General features: G+C 39.6%; 1 non-coding gene across 1 annotated transcript; it reads right to left on the bottom strand.

The window, feature by feature from the left end:
* Positions 1 to 9,507: 9,507 nt before the first annotated feature.
* Positions 9,508 to 9,611, bottom strand: LOC111724606. Its single transcript, XR_002772877.1, has one exon. It is a non-coding gene; the product is annotated as a U6 spliceosomal RNA (small nuclear RNA).
* Between the last annotated feature and the right edge of the window lie 911 nt (positions 9,612 to 10,522).

The raw sequence follows: 10,522 nt of genomic DNA, 5'->3' as shown, positions 1-10,522 counted from the left end.
CAGCAGGAGATAACCACACTATCGGGCAGGCATTAGCTTCAGGGTTTCCAAGTATGTTGGAGCTGAGACAATCAATCTTATAAATAAGTATAGAATTTGTGGAGAGTCAGTTCATCTGTCTTAAATGCCTGATTAATACTCCAAAGATTCAATTTTTCTGAAGCTCTTAACAATAATTCCCTATTTCTATTTGGAATCCTTACTTTCAGAGTATCAAATTAGGTGATTAGAGACAAGTTCAATCACCATGGCACAGTTAAGCTCAAGACTCTGTGACTGAGTGAAGTTGTAGTATATCTTTGCCATTTTTAGAAGTTTTTAAAATTAGGAGCAACTCGCTATGATAAGTTTAAATTGATACTACCAACAGACATGGGTTGCAATACACAAACATCCACTAAGTATTACTTCTCATTCAGGGGTAAAGTAAGGAATAGTACTTTCAACAGAAAAGGAGAACTAGACTTCCTTGACCTATAATTATATTTTGCATCAAATTATTAAAATAGAAAAATGATACTTTCTTATATGAGGACTGTCAAATAGACAAAGTGTAATGCCTCTCTCACTATAGGGTAGAATAAAACCCAATGGGCTGGGGACAGTTAGATTTTGGCTTAGAGGAGAAAAGCCGGCCAGCAATGAAATGGGCAGAGTTTATCATTGCCATAGCTGTTCCCCAAAAGAAGGCTTAAGAAAGGTTAGGTCTCAGCGTGAAAGGGTTGCTGAGACTCTTTCAATTCTAAGATGTTGTTTCCAGTGTTGTTACTTTCACACACATGACCTCAGTGACCTGGGAACTGTTATTCCTCTTCTATCTCCTTGTCTTACAATAATTACTTAGGTAAATAACTTGCAATAATTACTTGTGGGTACAAAAAAAATCCTTCATGATAACAAATTATTGTTAACATTAGTAAAATATAAGTGATGTTAATGACTTTATCCAATAAGGAGGTTATCTGCGTTAAAAAAAGGAAGGGGGACAGTTGACATTATCACCTTTGTTCCATGGCCTTTGACTCTTTTTGACTTCTGCTCAATCAGTATGTCGTATGTAACTGAAGATTTCCTTTTCATTCGCTCTGCAACCCTCCTTCCAATATCTGTAGACACTTATGAGAAGCAGAAGTATCAGATGTGTAGGACTGCATTATCATGGGTCTTCCTGCACACTATTTTAGGGCCTACCAGTACAAAAGGACATTTAATTTTTTGCCAAGGACCTTTTCTCTTTCCTAACTTCTCCTTAGTGTAGTGCCGATGGTCTTATCACTTGTCGAAACTGACATTTGAGCTTACTTTATAATCTCAGGTCTCACGATTGAGCTTGTAAACTTGACACCATGTGCTTACATTGGGAGCACAGTACAAACAGTTTGATAAGGTTTCATAACCTTGGTTTATCAGTGACTTGGAGCTGTGTTCATGTAGAATTGTGTGGCGTGTCTTGTTCGGCGGCATTCATTATAATTGTTTTGTGTTTTTCTGTGCTGTCACCAGAATGTCAAGGATTGAATGAGAGCAATGAACAAACATTAAATTTCCTGTTAAACTTGGCAAGAGGGGAGTGAAATCAGGGACATGTTAGTGCAAGTTTATGGAGATAATGCCATGAAGAAAACAGCAGTGTACAAATAGATTAAACGTTTCTCTGAGGGGAGAGAAAGTGTCCCTGATAAAGAGAGGTCACGGTGGCCAGTAACAAGCAGAAAAGACAAAAACATTGCAAAAATCTGTGGAATGTTCTTCAAAATCACTGGCTGACTGTGAGTAGCACAGTAGAACAAGTAAATGTTGATAGAGAAACAGGGAAATCCTAAGGGAAAATTTTGGTATGGAAAAGGGCTGTGCAAAAATGGGTTCTCGTGTCACAACAACGCACCAGCTCATGCAGCACTGTCTGTGAGGGAGTTTTTAGTCAGTAAACAAATAACTGTATTGGAACACCCTCCCTGCTCACCTGATCTGGCCCCTGATTCCTTTTTTCTTTATCCAAAGACAAAGGAAATATTGAAAGGAAGACATTTTGGTGGCATTCAAAACATGAAGGGTAATATGATGCCAGATCTGATGGCCGTTCCAGAAAGAGAGTTCCAAGATTGCTTTGAGGGGTAGACTAGATGCTGCTGACATTGGCACAAAACTTCCAACAGGAAGTACTTCAAGGGTGACCATAGTGATATTCAGCAGTGAGGTCTGAGCACTTTTTCTGGGACGAGTTTGTGAACTTAGTTGTCAGACCTTCATACACCCGTTTTGCCTACCTTTGTCAATAGTTTTATAATGTGGGACATTATTCATCATGGAGGGTGGCCATCTGGGCTTCCCCAGTAGCCGGCACTGAGGCAAAGATTTCTAGTGTAATAGTTATTTAGGAGGTGACCCCAGGAAACACCATGAGGGGAGGGAAATGAAACAGAGTCTGAGATGATGTTATTTTTTATCCATTAAGTCACTCCTGAGGGCAGCTGGGGGTTAATCCCAGTGGGGAACTGTGGAGGTCAGTGGGGAACATGCTTCAGAGATCTCTCACCTAAAGGGGAGGAAGCTGGAACTGCTATCCACCAAATCTCCTCTGTCATTTGGCATGAACTGTTCCCAAGGTCGTTAACTCTGACTCTTCTGGCTGGCTCTGTTCTGTGGGTCTGCTGCCTCTGCTGAATAAAAAGCCTTCCAGCAAAGCAGCTGAGGTGCTTCCCGTGAGCAACCGTGGGGCCTGCAGGGGTGAGCACCCTGCAGCAGTGACTGCTCCTGCCTCAGTGCATGGCTTTCTGCCCTGGAGAGTAATTTAAATCAGACTTAGAAGTCTCATACAGCAAGAACTGATTTGGAATCATGGTGGGATGATACTTTAGAGATAACTCGTCTCCATTAAAGAATAGTCTATGAAGGACCAGGTGTGAGAAATGTTGACCGTAGCCTTTAAGAAAACCAAAAAGGGACAGAGTTCAATCATGCTAGGAAATGCATGTATAAACAAGGTCAAATGGTTAAGGAGTGACACTGTAGATTTCCCAAAACAGTTTTTTCCCAAATTTATTTGATATTTCCCAAATTAATTTCCCAAATTAATTTAAACAAAGAACCTACTTTTTCCTCTTTTATGGCTCATCCCTTTTGGGTTGGTGTTCCATAGAACTCACTTTGAAAATTGATGCTCCAGCCCAGTCTTCTCACATTACAGATAAAGCAGCTGAAGTTCAGAGACCTCATGCCTGCTCAAGGTGACGCACATGGCTAGTGGCTAAGCTGAGCCCTGACCCAGGGCTTTTTACCCCATCCCATTGTCTCTCATTTTAGTTCTCGATGTCCCAGGTGATCCTTAGTTAAGGACCTATCTCTGCTCCATGAGTCATGGAAATATGTCCTTCTTCTTGACTGGTATTCAAAAAGCGCTACCTCGGGGGTAGTGACTGCCTCTGGGTATCAAGGGGACCTTCAGCCATTCAGTGAAGAGAAGTTCATGAAGCTCCCCTAGTGAACTTTTGAAGAAGCTGAATCATGAGCATCTGGGTTTGGTGAAGAGGCTTGGCATGCTTAATGCCAGGCTGTTTGAAATGTGGCATTTTCTTTCATTTTGCTCTAGGAAGAAAGGCAATGATATAAAGTATCTGATAGATGATTTGAACAAATTGAACCTCCTGCGGAGGTGGTTGCTCCTTTCCTCCCATGCAGATTAAGAGCAGGAACCCACTGGCAGGTTCCTCTGCAGCACTGATTGATCTGATCAGCCCAGTGCCTCAAAGCACAGACCCTGCGTGACACAGGCACTGTCTGGCGTTTTCTAGAAGGGAGTGTATAGGCCAGGGCAGGCTGCGCTGTTCTCAATATTTCCTCAGAGGCACAACATACCTTAGAAAGAGATTCCAAGGAACTGACAGGTTTCCCCTTGTTTCTCTCTCCTCTCTTGTTCACAGTAAGGGCTGATGTCTATTTGGGACACTTTCTGGTGGTGGAGATTGTATGCTTTGTTTAGTCTAGCTCATTAAATCTTCACAGCAACTGTCAGAGAAATACTACTATCCTCTTTTCTTACATAGGCAAACAGAGGCTCTGGAAAGCTATTATATTTGCCCATATACCCCTAGGGAAAAGCAGGAGGGTTTCATTCCAGCAATGGAAGCCCAGATAATTTTCACACATGTCCTTGTCTACCTAGGAGACTGCATTGGTCTGTGCTCATTAAGGTCATTTCCTTAATATGAGGAGAATAAATCAAGAGCAAATGAAGCACATTCAGTTGGTAAACTTGGTAGAAATTAACAGTGGGTAATGATGTGAATGAGTTATCCTTTGTAAGAGAGCTAGACATCTCCTACGCCCACACTTACTCACACTGCCCTCAGCAAAACGTTGTTCTGTGATCTGCCAGAGGAATGGGATACTGACTGAACTATATTCTCCTTTGTGGAGGCAAATTGAACCCTTTTACTTAAAGAGTTCTGTGTATTGTCCTAGGGAATAGCCATAACGGGAGGCATCTCTTTTTAAATTATTCTTTGAAAATAGCAACAATAATAACAAAAATCTGCCTCTGCACACATGCTTCAACCTGAACAGGTAGAGTCCATGTTATCAAAATCTGCAGCCATATGTTTGGGGATTGGGGAAATAAGAGGACAATAAATCCGATGTTCAGACTTGCATGGAGAGCTGAAGGATGAAACATTCAGTTTCAGCTGTGTTCCTTAAATGCCCTGGCTGTGCTGGGTGCAGTTTTAATTGTTGGATAACAGAGAGCGGACGCTGGACAGAAAATAAGTTTTAGAGTGTAAATGTGAACAGAAGCAATGAGAGCTCTTGGAGGAGGGGTAAGATAAATGACAACTTTGAGGTATTCTTAACCGTAAATGATACTCTCCTGCAAAGTGAGGACAGTATCAGGCTTAATAAATGTCACGACAATATATAACCTTGCCCCGGTTCTCTGGCTGCCTGTGTAGCAGACTAGTCAATGTGAGATTCTCTCCATAGTGCCTCATGCCTAATATATTTAGCAGATAGAAGCTGAGGTTTTTAATTACTGGGAACTGGGCCCCAGAAGTCCAGTTAGAATGAAGTGGCTTGGTTTGCCCTCTCCTCGGGACATTCACATTTCAGAGATAAGAAAATAGTCTCTGACTAGCAAGCAGGTGGTAGTGCAGTGGTAGAATGTAGGGAGAGATGGGAGTGAAAAAAATGGTTCAAACCCTGACTTTGTGGGTAACTGAAAGACATTGCATGAGGCAAATGGCCTGGGTGAAGGGCCCTGAGGTCAGCCAATAATAGCCGAGGAGGTTTTGGACTAGAGAATAGTGGGTTGAATGGAACAGATGGAGGCTGTATTAGGCACTGAGGCCACACCAGCCCTAAGGAGAAAAGTTGGCATGAATTATGCTGCCACATTGTAAATGCAAATATGTGATGGCTTAGCCAATTAAAGAGGTAATGAATGAAGGATGGATTGGAAGATGACACGCCAAAGTTGCCAGAGTTATCATATGTCATTTAATCACAGTGATACTTCACATGCAAGAAGAAACCATGATCAAAAGGCAGCATGTTTTAGTGCAAAGAGCAAATGAATTGAAATGAGGAAACAGTCAACTTAATGCCCAAAACAGCAGTGTGAAAATGGGCAAATTATTATCCCCTCTGTGGGTTTTTTTCTCATTTGCAAGTGAAGATTTTTATAGCACCAAGGGACAGAAATGGAGGATTACTCTAACCTCAATGCAGTTAAGCAGTTGTTATCAAAGTGAAGTTTTTGTTATTACAAAAAGCGAAGTACATTGTATTTGCCAGTATAAGCAATGTAATAATGGCATATGAAAATTATATTCAGGGTAAGATTCACTAACAAGAAAGAGGTTAAGGTCCTGAGTTTGAACTCCCATAGATTTGTGATTAAATCCAAATTTTGCCCTTAATTGCTGCATGATGCCTACTTTTATGAGTTTTCTGTCTGCAAAATAAGTATGATCCTTACTCCATCAGTGGTTAAGGGGACACCTGTTAGGTTAGATAATATCTACAAAGTACACAGCAGACAAAAGCCGGGTGAACAGTAGAATATGTGCCTTTCTTGTGACTTGGTTCCATAATTGAGTCTTCTCTAAGGAAGAAGAGAAGTAATGGCCTGAAGCAGGTGGAGAGGGGAGTGGAAAGTAGAACCATCGACTGGCACAATAATCATAAAGCTGGGAAAATGTGAGAGAATCCGGAGTAACTCACACCCAACAGGGTGATTAACACAAGTTATGTGATCGGAAGTCTCATGTCTGTGCTCTTCTCTTCCATTTCCCCTACAGAGGAAGTTGAGGCAGGTCTATGAGGAACCCACATCTGAAATACTACTTCACAAGTCTCTCCAGGACCCAAAATAATTCCCAGTCATCCCCACCTCCTGGTATTCACGCTCTTTATAATCTTCTCTTGCATAGGGGCTGGACCCAGTAACTTCCTTCTAATGATAGACTATGGCAGAAAGGATGAAATGTCACTTCCACAGTCAGGTTACAAAAGTCTGAGACTGTCACCTGTCTTTCTGGGATTCTCTCCCCCTGGCTCTTCTTGTTTGATTACTCTGATGAAGCTGGCTGGCATACTGTGAGCTGCCCTATGGCTTTGTGATTACAAATCCAGTTAATTATAAAATAACTTCAAGTTTGGAGCAGATTAAAGACCATATTGATAGTAAAGTCTTATGTTTTAGACTGTATGTTGAAAAGCTATATAAATATAAAGAGTCGGCTAACATTTATATCATTAAAAGTTTGGTTTATAATATCCATGCCTGTGGGCTGTTGCATGTAATTAATAAGCTAATGCTTGTAAGTACGGGAACACAAAAAACAAAAATATAAATAAGAGCCAGTTTTTTCTTTAAACTTTATTATGTTCAAGTTTTTTTAAAAAAAATTTTAAACAGGGCAGTGCCTATGGCTCAAAGGAATAAGGCACCGGTCCCATATGCCTGAGGTGGCAGGTTCAAACCCAGCCCTGGCCAAAAACTGAAAAAAAAAAAAAAAAATTAATCAGAAATCAGAAGTATTTTTTGTACTTAAAAATCAATTCAAATTCTCTTTTTTCTGCCATAGTTTGGCTTGAAAGGCTACAAAATAAACCAAATACTATTTATAGTGAACCGCACTGAATAGTAAAGGGGAAAAAATTTCCACATAAGAAAAAAATATTTCTAAATCTAAACTTGCATAAAATGGAAAAAAAGTCCAGATATATTTATAAAGCATGGAAATGTATTTCCTTTTTGTTTTTTTTTCATTGCTAAACTGAATTAAAATTTTTCAGAATACAAAAAGAATTTTAAAAATAAATATAAAATGATGATTCATATTCAACTCCTATTTTGACCTTTTTTGGAAGTCAAAGATTATTTAGTAAAAATTCAGGAAAACTCAGTGTAGCTCATGTAATAAATATCAGGAATCAGGTTTAAATAAAATTCATCAAGTGAGAGACTGTAACCTAGAAGTTAGTCATAGAAATGATAGCTTTTGCATATTTGTAAGCTAAATGGCCGAGTATTCATATTTAATAAATATCATTCAAAAGTTTTCCAATACTGTTTTATGGGGCTTGGGTTATATCAAAACAAAAACAGCTGGGTGGTGCCTGTGGCTCAAAGGAGGGTTCAAACCCAGCCCTGGCCAAAAACTGCAAAAAACAAAACAAAACAAGCAAACAAAAAACAAAAAGTCCCGCCCTCATGGAGCTTAGCAGTAGTTCTCAACCTTCCTAATGCCACAGCCCTTTAATACAGTTCCTGTGGGTCGCGAGCCGCAGGTTGAGAACTGATGGTCTAGAGGGACACACATGAAACCTTAAACCTAATAGATAATAAATCATTCAATGTTAGAAGTAGTTCAGCAGGTGATTTGGACATGTCTGGCTTTTTTCCTTTTGAATCTGAACGTGGGAGTGTTTAGGGCTACTGAGAGAGCCATCACCTGTGACATTCTTAATTAAATTTGGTGATAGCACGATGTTAGAAATGAAGTCCTGGGTAGCTGCTCATAGAGGCTCAGGATATGAGAATTTTAGAGGTGTGATAATATCATTATAGAAATGAATGTATTGATCTTTGAGGATCTTAAACATAAAATAACAGTCAATTCATTCACAGATATGCATCTCTGGGAGAAGTAAGTAGACCTAGGGAAAATCATGTAATTTTTTATCATATTTGTGTTAATATACTATTTTGTGATGAAGAAATGTCCTCTCATAATTGGGAAATCAAATGACATGACAATAGGTTGACAAATTAGTAAAATTCTTTGTCACATTTATAGGCTTTGAAACCGTAAAGAACCTCTGAAAGTGGAGCTACTCCCACCATCCAAGTACCAAAGGTTAATGTGCTCTTTCCATTCAGGAATCCTTGGTATACAGTAGACTTTCCTAATCCAGAGCAATCTAGCAGTTAGGGTTTTGTTGCAAGAAAGAGAATCCATTCCATATAGTTCAGGCAGAAAATGGATTTATTAGAGGATATTTGTCTTGCAGAACATCTGGGGAGATGAAATACTGAGCTTGGAAGCTATAACTTAAGCTAGGAACTATGCCTATCACAGGGGCTTTACCATAAATCCTATTGCCATTTCTGCTAGTTAGTTGAGTGCGTGAAATGAAGTCAAGAACCAGAGGCAGCAGTTCTCCTATATTGATGTGGTAAACGCAACAGCTCAACAAGGTTATGCTTGCCATCCTCAGCACACAATATCCACTTTTGTCTTTCCTGTCTCCCGTAAATGAGTCCTTGATGGACAGATGTCTACACCTATGTCCACAGAGCCTGGGAATCATAATTTAGGGATTCTACCTCTAGAGAAGGCTGGATTCATGATACTGGAGAACCGCCAGAATGGGGGACAAATATTCAAAGGATTTGGAGCTGCCATAAGTGACTGATTTATCTTGAGAACTACGTGCACTTTTTTACTAATAATCTTTTTCTGATCTCTCTGCGTTTATTTTGATTCCATTAATGCTTACTTCTCCCAAAGCCCAAATTACACCTGTGAAAGGCTGAATTATATTATTAAGGAGGTAGTTACTTCTCTTCTCAGGGCAGTTGGCATAAAAGGAGAAATATGTTGGCCTGTTCACTTATTTTCTATATATGCTTAGGCTAATATATACTGGTATGTTTATAATTAGAAGAGTTGCATGAATATTCCTATTAGAGGTTTTCTTTATTTTTAAGTTTATTTCAGTGCATTACAGGGGCACCCACAATTTGATTAAATAATCTGCATTTGTACATTTTACCTCAATGTTGTCAGTGCACTGTTCACCCAGCATGTGCATTATACTTGTTAGGTGTGAGTTTGCCCTCCCCTCCTCCCTCCCCCTCTTCCTTCCCCTTCCTAGATTTCCACTGAATTTTACTTCCATATATTCACGTAAGTGTCAATCAACTAGTTCCAATTCAGTACTGAGTACACGTGGTGTTTGTTTTTCCATTCTTATAATACTTCACTTAGATTAAGAATCTTCTCCAAAAATCTGGCAACTCCAAATTTGCGTGGCATCCTTGGGCAGGGGCTATGCTAATCTTCTTTGTATCATTCCAATTTTAGTATATGTGCTGCTGAAGTGAGCCCTGGAGGTGGCTTTTGATTTTATAGTTCTTTGTCTCAAGAACATCTTCTAAGTAGAGCTCATTGCTGCTGCTGTATTTCCTAACTGGTTTTGACTGCAGAGTACTGGGACAGATGCTCCAGGTGATGTCTTTACGCTCATTTCATCACATATATGTAGGTCATGTTGAAAGTTTAAAATGTCTTGGGAAGTTGCTTGATTTAGTTCTACTTGAGAATATAGAGGTTCTTTTACTATGAAATATAGAAAGTCAGGAGGGAAGAGGTTGCTCTGAGATCGTGCACCCTAGAATGTGAAGGATATCCTCTTTGGAGGAGCAATGGCTTGATATTTGGATTTTTGTCATAAATGATTGCTCTCATTTCAACAACAGAAGGCTGCTATTCTATAGATTCAATACAGTAAATGGCTAGACAAAGCTCGGATCTTCCTCCCTGGTCCACTTAATAGATACCTGCAAAGTGGAAAAAATGAAAGAAAATCTATCCCCTTTTTCTAAGAGAAAGCTATTTTCAGTTGGCAATCCTGTAGCACACTCGAGGGACAGCGTTATGTGGTAATGTAAAAGTGCCATACCTCTCAAGTAAATGGACACTTATCTTATCCCATGTAGTTATGAAAAGGTAATTGGAGTCCAGGGTGTAAAGTATAATGGAAGGTTATTGAGTCATTTTAAAATGGGTGGATTCTACACTAGATATTCTTTATGGCCTAGAATCTTTTGTGTAAGTTTGCTTTTAGAATTTAATAAGCCTAGAGTTAGAGAACTTGGAAGGTATTTGTTCCCTCTTAGGAATCCAAACTTGGTATCTCTCTGACTCCCAGGGAAACTGATATCACTAAACAAGAACCATTTCAGTGCTATTGGGATTATTTTTAGTGACAGCATAAAAAACAATAAATAAGACAGCCT

Source organism: Otolemur garnettii, unplaced genomic scaffold (genome assembly GCF_000181295.1).
Source record: "Otolemur garnettii isolate 467f Iridium unplaced genomic scaffold, OtoGar3 scaffold00024, whole genome shotgun sequence".
In the NCBI taxonomy this organism is placed as follows: domain Eukaryota; kingdom Metazoa; phylum Chordata; class Mammalia; order Primates; family Galagidae; genus Otolemur; species Otolemur garnettii.
This window is presented reverse-complemented; position numbering and strand designations above follow the sequence as displayed.